The 10,536-nt window shown below is 47.4% G+C and overlaps 1 long non-coding RNA gene across 1 annotated transcript; it reads left to right on the top strand.

The window, feature by feature from the left end:
- The first annotated feature begins 7,895 nt into the window (after nt 1–7,895).
- Nucleotides 7,896–10,105, top strand: LOC122255758 (uncharacterized). Its single transcript, XR_006223480.2, has 2 exons — nt 7,896–8,042; nt 9,720–10,105. It is a non-coding gene; the product is annotated as an uncharacterized LOC122255758 (long non-coding RNA).
- The last annotated feature ends 431 nt before the right edge of the window (nt 10,106–10,536 follow it).

The raw sequence follows: 10,536 nt of genomic DNA, 5'->3' as shown, positions 1-10,536 counted from the left end.
GAGAGAGAGAGAGAGAGAGAGAGAGAGAGAGAGAGAGAGAGAGAGAGAGAGAGAGAGAGAGAGAGAGATGCAGGATGCCGTAGGGAAGTGACGCAACACAGCATCCGAGCTAATTGGGTAAAGGTGAGTTACGTGTTGCAGGTATGACGGGGAGGGAGGGAGAGAGAGAGAAGGTGATAGGAAAGGCAATAGAGAGATAGAGAGAGAGAGGATAGGAAACAAAGGAAAGGTAGTAGACGGGAAGAAAGAACGTTGGAAGAGAAGAGAAAGGAAATGGTAGAGGAAGGAGAGAGGGAAAAGAGAGGAGAAGAGAAAAGGGAAGTGAATGAAGTGAGAAGAAAAGAAGGAAGGCATTTAAGGAAAGAGATGGAAAGGAGAGAGAGAGAGAGAAAGAGAGGAAGAGAGAGGAATGAGGGCGTTGGTTGGTTGCACGGAGACTAGCGCTTGAAGGATCGCAGGGTTGATGTTGAAGTTGCAGTTAGGGAGGAGGGGAGGGGGTAGGGGAGGGGTAGGGGAACGAGGAAGGGTGAGGGTGAGAGTGAGGGTAAGGGGGTGGGGTGAGAAGCTATAACGCACACACTGCGTTATACGTGCTATAAATACATCACTGGACCTGACTCATTGATCACTCCTTACTCCTCCTCCCCCTCCCCCCCACCCCCCCTTCCATGCTACTTTGTTCCCCTTTTCTCCTGCTCCTCCTCTTTCTTTGCTTCTGTTTCTCATCTTGCCGCTTTTTGCCTGGTTTCTTCTTTTCTTCTGCCTCCTGCTCCTCCTCTTCCCCCATCCTCTTTGTCTCCTCCTTCCTCCTCCATCTTGCCCTTCTTCCTCCCCCTCTCCTTCTTCTTCTTCTACTTCTTCTTCTTCTTTTTCTTCTTCTTACTTCTTTATCAATCTCTTTTTCTTCCATCAACCCTTTAAGTGTCCTCCGTTTTTTTGTTCTCCTTACGTATTCTCTTTCTAACATTCGTTGTACCTCTACTCTTTAGTCTTGCTTTGATTCCCTCTTTTGTTATTTTGTGTTTGTTTGTTATGCAGTTCCTTTTGGCTATTTTTCCTCTTCTTTCACCGTCCATTTATTTTTATCGTTTTTCTCTTTCCCACCTCGCTTTTCTTTTGTTCTCTTTCACTTTGCGCCTGTTCCCCTTTTCTTTTCCTTTTTTTATGAGTATTTGTTTCCTTTTCTTACCCCCCCCCCCTCTTTTCATTCTCTGTTCTTTTTTTTCTTCCCCTTCATGATTCCTTTCCCTTTTCTTTAGCTTTTCCTCTCCTTTCCTCTTTCCTTCGGTCATTTTTCTCTCCGTTCCCTCCATTTTTTTCCCTTTTGCTTCCCTCCCTCCTCTCTCCTCCTCCTTCCCCCTCCTTTCCCTCCTCTCTCCTCCCTTCCTCTCCCCTCTCTCCTCCCTTCCTCTCCTTTCTCTCCTCTCTCCTCCCCTCCAATCTCTTCATTCCAATTTTCTTCCCTACTCATCTCCTTTTTCCCCTCCCCGCTAATTTTCTTCCCCTCCATTGCCCTCTCCTTCTCTCCCTCTTCTCCTAACCACTTTTCCTTTCTCCTTCTCCCTCCCTTCCCTTCCCATATCCCGCTCTTCTTTCTTTCCCATTCATCTTCCCCTCCCTCCCTTCCCTTCCCTTCCCCTGTCCCATAATTCTCCTCCTCTCCCCTTCATCTTTCCCTCCCTCTCCCCTTCCCCTCCCTGGAGGAAGGGGAAGGGGAGGGATCCCATCCTCTCCCCTACCCCTTTTCCCCTCCCTCCCTCCCTCTCTCCTTCCCCTCCCTCCCTTCCTCTCCCTTTCCCTTCCTCCCTCCCTCTCCCCTTCCCCATTCCTCCCTCCTCCTTTCCCCTTCCCCTTTTCTCCTCCCCCCTGCCCCCTTCCCTTCCTTCCTTTCCTCTCCCCTTCTTCTCCCTCCCTCCCTCTCCCTTTCCCCTTTTCTCCGGCCATCAGTTCCCCTATCCCGCACTTCTACTTTCCCCTTCCTCTCCCCTTCCCCATTTCTCCTTCCTCCTTTCCCCTTCCCCCTTCCCCTTTTCTCCTCACCCTTCCCCCTTCCCCTGTGACATTTCCCCCTGTCCGTCTTTTCGTAAGAGGGCCAAGGTCATCTCGCGGTCAAGGTCATATGTGCGCCAACCAGCCAGCCGAGGTCATCATTTCTTTTCCCTTCTTCTTTCTTTCTTTCTTCATTTTTTCTATCTTTTTTTCTGTCTCTCTATCAGGGATGTCTTAAGGGTTGCCATGTTGCTGTCTATTGCGTCGGCGTTGTTTTGACGTGTCTTAACTTGTCTTGACGTGTCTTGACTTGTGATGTCTTTGTCTTGTTGGTTATCTTGTCTTCTCATGTCTTGTCTTCGGTCATTTGTATTTTCTTATCCATTGTCTGATCTTACTTTGTTTTACTTTGTGTTGATTTGCGTTGCGTTGACTGTGACTTGACAGGTTGCGTTGACTGTGACTTGACAGGTTGCGTTGACTGTGACTTGGCAGGTTGCGTTGACTGTGACTTGACAGGTTGCGTTGACTGTGACTTGACAGGTTGCGTTGACTGTGACTTGACAGGTTGCGTTGACTGTGACTTGCGAGGTTGTGTTCCATCGTGTTTCTATGTGAAAGTGTGGTTATAAAAGAAATGGTTGTGGTCGTGATAGTGATAATAGTGGTGATTAATGATGATGGTGGTAGTGGTAGGGATGATGGTATTGACGATGATGGTGGTGGTGATAATCGTCGTGTTGAGAGTAATGGTAATGATGCTGACGTTGATGAATACTCTACCAGCGATGATAAGTGAAAATAAAGATAAAGATCACGAAGAGGAAGAAGAAGAAGAAGAGAGAGAGAGAGAGAGAGAGAGAGAGAGAGAGAGAGAGAGAGAGAGAGAGAGAGAGAGAGAGAGAGAGAGAGAAAGAGAAAGAGAAAGAGAAAGAGAAAGAGAAAGAGAAAGAGAAACAAACAGAGAAACAGAAAAAAGCGAAACAGAAACGGGGAAAAGAACACATATTCACGGGAAAAATACCCCCTCCCCCCCCCTCCTTTCCGTCCTGCAGCGAGATGCCCACGGTCCGATGCCCAGAAGGAACTTGCTTCGAAACACAACAGCTGGCGATGTCCGGGCTTCCCCACCGCGGCTGCTCCCGATGACCGCTTAGGGGTGGGGGGAGGGGGGTGGAGGGGTGGGTTGAGGGAGGCTGGGAATGATGGGAATGATTTCTGATTGTGTGTTCTAGAAGGAATCTACGGACGGGTTTGGACATCCTCTTAGTAACAGTGGCGACGACTATAGCATTAACAAGGGATACGTCAGCTGATTAGGTTTAATTCCTCTAGTTTTGGGTTAGTGCAAGGTTTTACTGTGTGTTTAGATGTCTGTGTGAAAAGAATACAAATATGTACACTTACATAAACATATACATATATACACACATATACATATATATATATATACATCTCTCTCTATCTATCTATCTATCTATATGTATATATATATATATATATATATATATATATATATATATATATGTATATATATATATATATATATATATATATAGATAGATAGATAGATAGATAGATAGATATATATATGCATATACATATGAAAGAATATAAACATATATAAACACATATACACATATATACACATATACATACACATATACGCATACGTATTTATATATGTATATGTGTATATATGGATATATGTATTTATACACACACACACACACACACACACACACACACACACACACACACACACACACACACACATATATATATATACATATATACATATATACATATATATATATATATATATGTGGATATGTGGATATATATATGTATATAGAATATATATATATACATATATACATATATACATATATATATATATATATATATTGTTACGTGCATTTAGAAAGAAAGATAGACACATACCTACACACCTTCATACCTACATAGAAGAAAAGCCTATATTGCATAATCCCAAAGGCGCGTTGAAGTATAGTTGGGAAAAAATCATGACCGAAAGTGTTTCGCAGGAATATTGAAGGAGCGAGTGGCAAAAAGTCGTTGGGCGTCGGCTAGAGAGAAGTGTTGAGTGTGTGAGTGTGTCGGGGGGGTTTTAGTATGTGTGTAGGGGAGGGGGGGGGTTGTGTGTGTGTGTGTGTGTGTGTGTGTGTGTGTGTGTGTGTGTGTGTGTGTGTGTGTGTGTGTGTGTGTGTGTGTGTGTGTATTCGTGTATATACAGTTTTTCTTGACTAATATATAGCCTTTGAATTACTATTCCGGACCAGTTGGTATGAAGTTGGGCTAGCATTTTTTTTTTATCTTTTCATTTTCTTTCTGTTTCTGGTCGTTCCCTTCATCCTTTTCCTTTTCGTCTTCATCCTCTTCCTCTTGAAAAATAAGGAGGAAGGAGAGAGAGAATGTGGAAGAGGAACGAGATGAATAGAGGGAGGGAAAAGAAAAAGGGAAATGAATGAAGACACAGAGAGAGAGAGAGAGAGAGAGAGAGAGAGAGAGAGAGAGAGATAGATAGAGAGAGAGAGAGAGAGAGAGAGAGAGAGAGAAATATTTTCTCAAACGTCGGTGCCTGAATGACTGCCCCGTTTTCTGTGGGGTGTAGCTGGAAAAGCCTCCTCCTGCTCCTCCTCCCTCTCCTCCCTTTCCTCCGCCCCCTCCTCCCTTTCCTCCGGCTCCTCTTCCCTTTCCTCCACCTCCTCCCTTTCCTTTCTTGTCTCCCCCTCCCTTTTCTCTCTTTCCTCACCCTCCCTCCACGTCCCCCTCCCTTTCCTCCGCCTCCTCCCCCCCTCTCCTCTATCTCCTCCTCCTCCTCCCTCTCCTCCTCCTCTTCCTCCCTCTCCTCCGCCTACTCCTCCCTATTCTCCGCCTCCTCTTCCCTTTCCTCCACCTCCTCCTCCCTTTCCTCTCTTTCCTCCACCTCCGCCTCCCTCCCTCCTTCCCTCCCTCCATCGCTCACCCATCCCTCCCCACCCCTCCCATCCCCTCCCTTCTCATCCACCCTCCCCCCCCCAACCCGCTCCTCCCTTCCTCCACCTACACCCGTTCCTCCCCCCCTCCCCCTACCCCCCCAGCCCTCCCGTCCTCCCGTCCTCCCACCTCCGCCCAGCCTGCGCACCCGTCGGTCGGCCGGGAACTTATCGATCGAGGGGCGGCGCAGAGGCAGGACCGACCGAAGGAGACCCTCAGTGGCGCCTCGCTCGCGTGTTGGGGGGTGGGGAGAGAGGGGGGGGAGAGGGGAGAGGGTGTGGGTGCAGGGGTGCTGGGGTTGGGGGGTTGGAGGGGGGGAAGGGAACTGCCCGGGAAGGAGGGTGGAGGAGGTAAGGGATTGGGGGAGTGTTGGGAGGGAGGGAGGGAGGGAGGGAGGGGGAGAGTCGGTGGGGTTAGGGGGAGGGGGAGGGGGAGGGACGGACACACTCGGGACTCTGACGTCATCGGCCGTTTTCATATACATGTACACACATTCGGTTACGGACGGGACAGATTTAATAGCCTGGAAACTCTTCTTTTTTTTCTTCTTCTTTTTTTTTCTTCTTTTTTTCTTTCACTTCTCGTTTTCGTCTTCTTCGTTTATTTTTTTTTTGCCACTTCTCCTTTTTTTATATAGTCTTTCGTTTTTTTCTTTCGTTTTTTTCTTTCGTTTTTTCTTATTCTTGTGTTTTTATCTACTTCCTCGGAACACGTTATCGGATTTTCATCGTCACGGTCCTCTTTTTTTTGCTTTCCAGTTCCTCCTTTTATCTCTTTTTTTCTCTTATCATTGTTCTTCGTGTTTATTGTTGTTGTTGTTATTGCTATTATTATTATTATTATTATTGTTATTGTTATATTCAATTATCATCATGATCATCAATATTATCATATTCATCATTATTGGTCTTAATCACTTATTAGCATTGTTTTTATTTTTATTATGACTGCTGATATTATGACTGATGTTATTATTACTATTTTTATTCTTGCATTTTTATTTTTAATATCATCATCATCATCTTTATCATCACGTTATCAGTATCAATAAGGTGCATCTTATGAGTGTAATAGATAATATCATATATGGATATGATTGCAGAATTTCACACCGACATTCTTATTATTATTATCATTATTATTATTACTATTACTTTTGTTGTTGTTGTTATTATTATTGTTATTATTATTATTATTATTATTATTATTATTATTATTATTATTACCATTATTTTTATTATTATTTTAATCGTCAGTATAATCATTACCTCAAGGTGGCGTTATTTCATTCGCGTCTACAGATCCTTGAGATATTTCACGGCTGAGTGTTGTGTTCACTTCGCGTTTTGAAAGCAGTTTATTATCGCTCGAATGCACTTCAATGTGCTTGAGGGAGGGAATGAGGAAGAAGGGAGGGAGGAAGGGAGAGGGAGTGGGAGGGGGAGTGGGAGTGGGAGGTGGAGGTGGAGGGAGAGGGATAGGGGGAGGGAGTGGGGGAGTGGGATGTGGAGGGAGGGAGTAGGAGGTGGAGGGAGGAAGGGAGGAAGGAGGGAGTGGGAGAGGGAGGGAGGGAGAGGGGGAGTGGGAGGAAGGGAGGGAGAGGGAAGGAGTAGGAGGTGGAAGGAGGGAGGGAGAGGGAGGTGGAAGGAGGGAGGGAGAGGGAGGGGGAGGGAGAGGAAGAGGGAGAGGGAGGGAAGAAGGAAGGGAGAGGGAGGGAGGGAGGGAGGAATTGGGAGATGGAGGGAGGGAGTGGGAGAGGGAGTAGGAGGTGGAGTGAGAGGGAGAGGGAGAGGGAGGAAGTGGGAGGGAGAGGGAGGGAAGGAGTAGGAGGTGGAAGGAGGGAGGGAGGGAGTAGGAGGTGGAGGGAGGGAGTGGGAGGTTGAGGGAGGGAAGGAGGAGGGGAGAGGGAGGGATAGAGGAAGGGAGAGGGATGGATGGAAGAAGGGAGAGGGAGGGATGGAAGAGGGGAAAGGGAGAGATGGAAGAGGGGTGAGGGAGGGAGGAGGGGAGAGGGGTGGAAGGAAGAAGGGAGAGGGAGGGATGGAGGAGGGGAGAGGGGGGTGGAGAAGGGGAGAGGGAAGGATGGAGGAGAGAGAGAGAGAGAGAGAGGGAGAGAAAGCGAGAGGGAGATAGAAAGAGCGAGAGCGAGAGGGAGATCAAAAGAGAGAGAACGAGAGATATATAGAATGAGAGAGAGAGAGAGAGAGAGAGAGAGAGAGAGAGAGAGAGAGAGAGAGAGAGAGAGAGAGAGAGAGAGAGAGAGAGAGAGAGAGAGAAAGCGAGAGAAAGCGAGAGGGAGATAGAAGATAGACGAGTGAGAATTAAAGAGATAGATAGACAATTAAGGGATAAAGAAAGAGCCGGAGAGGGATAGAGAGACGAAATAAACCTTTCCCGAAGACATCCGCAAATGACTTTAGTTTCGACTCGTCTCTCCCGTCGCTAGTTCGTGGGCGCTAATGTTAGCGGGCTGAGCGACGTAGCGGCGTGGCGGTTCCGTTCAGTCAACGTTAAGCGCGCGGCGTGCGTGTATATATGTATGTTGGCATGCATGTGTGTAGTGTGCGCGTGGGTCTTTACATGTTTGTGCGCATGTTGATATGTTTGTGGACAAGCGTGTGAATCTACCATCCTGTGTGTGGGGGTATTTATGTACGTATATGTGTGTGCGTGTGTGTTTGCGGTTGTGTGTGCGTTTGCGTGTGTGTGTGCGTGTGCGTGTGTGTGTGCGTGTGTGTGTGTATGTATGTGTATGTGTGTGTGTGTGTGCGTGTGTGTGTGCGTGCGTGTGCGTGTGCGTGTGGTTGTGTGTGCGTGTGTGTGTGTGTGTGTGCGCGCGAGGGTTGCGAGTCCAGAAGATGACGCGGCTCCCCCTCCCCCTCTGCGTGTCTCCTTGCCGCCGACTGATTCCTGCACTGGGGGGGTTCTCCGGCTTCCGCGCGCCAGTACCACGTTGTCTCCCCTCTCGTACCCCTCTTCCTGCCTCTCGCTCTTTCCCCTCGCTCGTGCAGCTGCGTTTCTGGAAGGGGCAGGTGTTTTCGCTTCTCAGTGAGGTGTGTGCTGCAGTGCTTCTCCTAAGACGAAGGAGTCTACTTGGTTTACTTATATCTCGTCTCCCCTTTCCCCTCACGTCCCCTTTCTCCCTTTTCCCTCCTTCCCTCTTTTAGGAAAAAGAAGAACACCCTTTCGTGTCCCGTCCTCTACCCTTTACCCTTTTTTCCCCTCCTCCTACCCATTTTCCTCTCCTTCGGCGGCGGTGAGGAGGAGCCGAAGGAACCCGAAGGAACCCGAAGGAACCCGAAGGAACCCGAAGGAACCGAAGGAACCCGAAGGAACCGAAGGGAGGTCGTCCGCGTGTGAGGCAAAAGTGAAAAGAGAAGTGAAAACAGGAGGCAAAGTGACAAGTGTTGAGTGTCGGAGAGAAAGAGAGAGTGGGGAGGAGATAGAAGAAGGATACGGGGAGGAATTGGTGGAGAAAGATAGAGTGGGAGGGGAAGAGAAAGATACAGAGAGGAATTAGTGGAGAGAGAGAGAGAGAGAGAGAGAGATAGCGAGAGAAATCAGCCTCGGCTGTCTTCGCCGTCCTCCTTCTCTTCCTTCTCCCTCTCCTTTTCCTTCTCCGTCTTTTTCTCCTTCTCCGTCTTTTTCTCCTTCTCTTCCGTCTTCTTCTCCTGCTCCTTCTGCATCTCCCCCTTCTTTTTCTTCTACATATCGTTCTTCTCTTTCTCCTCCTCCTCCTCCTTCACCTACATTTTATTCTTTGCCTTATCGTTCTTCCCCTCCTCCTCCTCCTCCTCCTCCTCCTCCTCCTCCTCCTCCTCCTCCTCGTGGCACTCTCCTCACCTCCGCGGCCTCGCAGTGCCTGGGATCTTCTCTGCCTGGAGGAGGCCATTGAGAAGCAGCAGCAGCAGTCAGCAACTCGGCAACCTCCCCTCTCCCTCCCCTTCCCCCCTTCATCCCCCCCTCCCCCGGTAAACCGCCTCCGCTCGACCTTACCCCCTTCTCCTCCCTTCCTTCCCTCCTTGCCCCTCTCCCCTCCCCCCCTAACTTCAATCATTTTTGCATAAGCGAATGCCCCCTTTTTTCATCTCTCGTGCGTACGACACGCACACGTACACACAAACACACACGGACGCAATAGAAACAAGCGCACTCCCCCCTCTCCCCTCTCCCCTCTCCCCTCCCTCTCCCCCCCCGGCGTGCGCTCGTACCGGCACTGGCGGCGAAGGATAGTGGATCGCGGTGCCATAGCGAGGGAACACATCACTCGTGACTCTTGGCTCTTATTGCGTGTGTTCGTGGCTCTACTTGGCTCTATATCGTGTGTGGTGGGGACATTTTGCTCTGCCTGGCTCTGTAGCGTGTGTGGTGGCTCTACTTGGCTCTATAACGTGTGTGGTGGTGACACTTGGCTACAAAGCGGGTGTGGTGGTGACACTCGGCTCTTTTACTTGTGTGGTGACGCTGTGGGTCACGCCTTTCGCTAGACGGAGGCCGGTGTGGTGATGTTGTGATGATGGTAGTGGTGAGCACGCACACACAACGAAATTGATATAGAGTGTTATACAAGGAGCAAGTGTGAGCTTAGTTGTACTGTGATAATAATAATTCGTCTTTTCCCCCCCTCCACTTTTCTCTCTCTTTCTCTCTCTCTTTCTTTTTCTCCCTCTCACCCCCCCACCCACGTTTCTCTTTCCTTTGCTCTCTTCCTCTTTCTTCTACATTTACAGAATAGGTAAACAAAAAAGAGGAAAGAAAGTATAGGGTGTTGAAGAAAATTACCCAGGATTTTCAAGAAGGAAAAAGATTTTGAAAAAAAAAAATACAAATATTATTGACGGTGCTACTTTACGTTTGCCTTTGCTCTCCTCCCTCCCTCCCCTCCCCCCTTCTCTCTTTCTTTCCTTCCCCCCTTTCCCCCTCCTTCTTTCTCTCTTCTTTGGTTTTCCTTCTTCTTCCTCCTTCAGGCGTCATTCTCACTCGTCGGAATTAAGAGAGAAAAAAGAGAGAAAGATAAATAATAGTAGAAGAGAAAATAAAATCAAGTAATAAACAGGAAGAAGAAGAAGAAGATAAAAGATAAAAGAATAATAATAATAAAAGGAAAAAAAAGAAAGTCCGGGAATAATAATAGGGTGCAAGAGAGAGAAAAGAAAAGGATTGATAAGAGAAATATCATAATAAACAGAGGAAGAAGAGAAAAGAAATAAAAGGGATCTCAAGTGGATGATAACAACCCCCGCCCCCCCAAGAAGACCTGCAAGTATTTGTTAAGAGACTCATTCAAGGTGCTTCCTCAAACCGACGTTGCAACCAAGGTAAGTTGCAGCTGCCATTGACTTAAGGTGTTGCATCGTCCTTGCCTCTTCGTTTTCCTTTTTTTTTCCTTTTTTTATTTTTTCTGATTTTTTTTCTTTGATTTTCCCTTTTTCTATTTTTTTTCTTTTTCTTTGTTTCATTTTTCTATTGTTTCTTCTTTTCATTTATTTTTTTATTTGGTTTTGTGTGTGTTCGTTTTGTTTCTTATTCTCTCTCTTCTTCTCTCTG

This window comes from Penaeus japonicus, unplaced genomic scaffold (genome assembly GCF_977035675.1).
Source record: "Penaeus japonicus unplaced genomic scaffold, GWHDUDI00000001_assembly GWHDUDI00000042, whole genome shotgun sequence".
In the NCBI taxonomy this organism is placed as follows: Eukaryota; Metazoa; Arthropoda; class Malacostraca; order Decapoda; family Penaeidae; genus Penaeus; species Penaeus japonicus.
The sequence above is the reverse complement of the archived record's forward strand: the minus strand, read 5'-3'. Positions and strand labels throughout refer to the sequence as shown.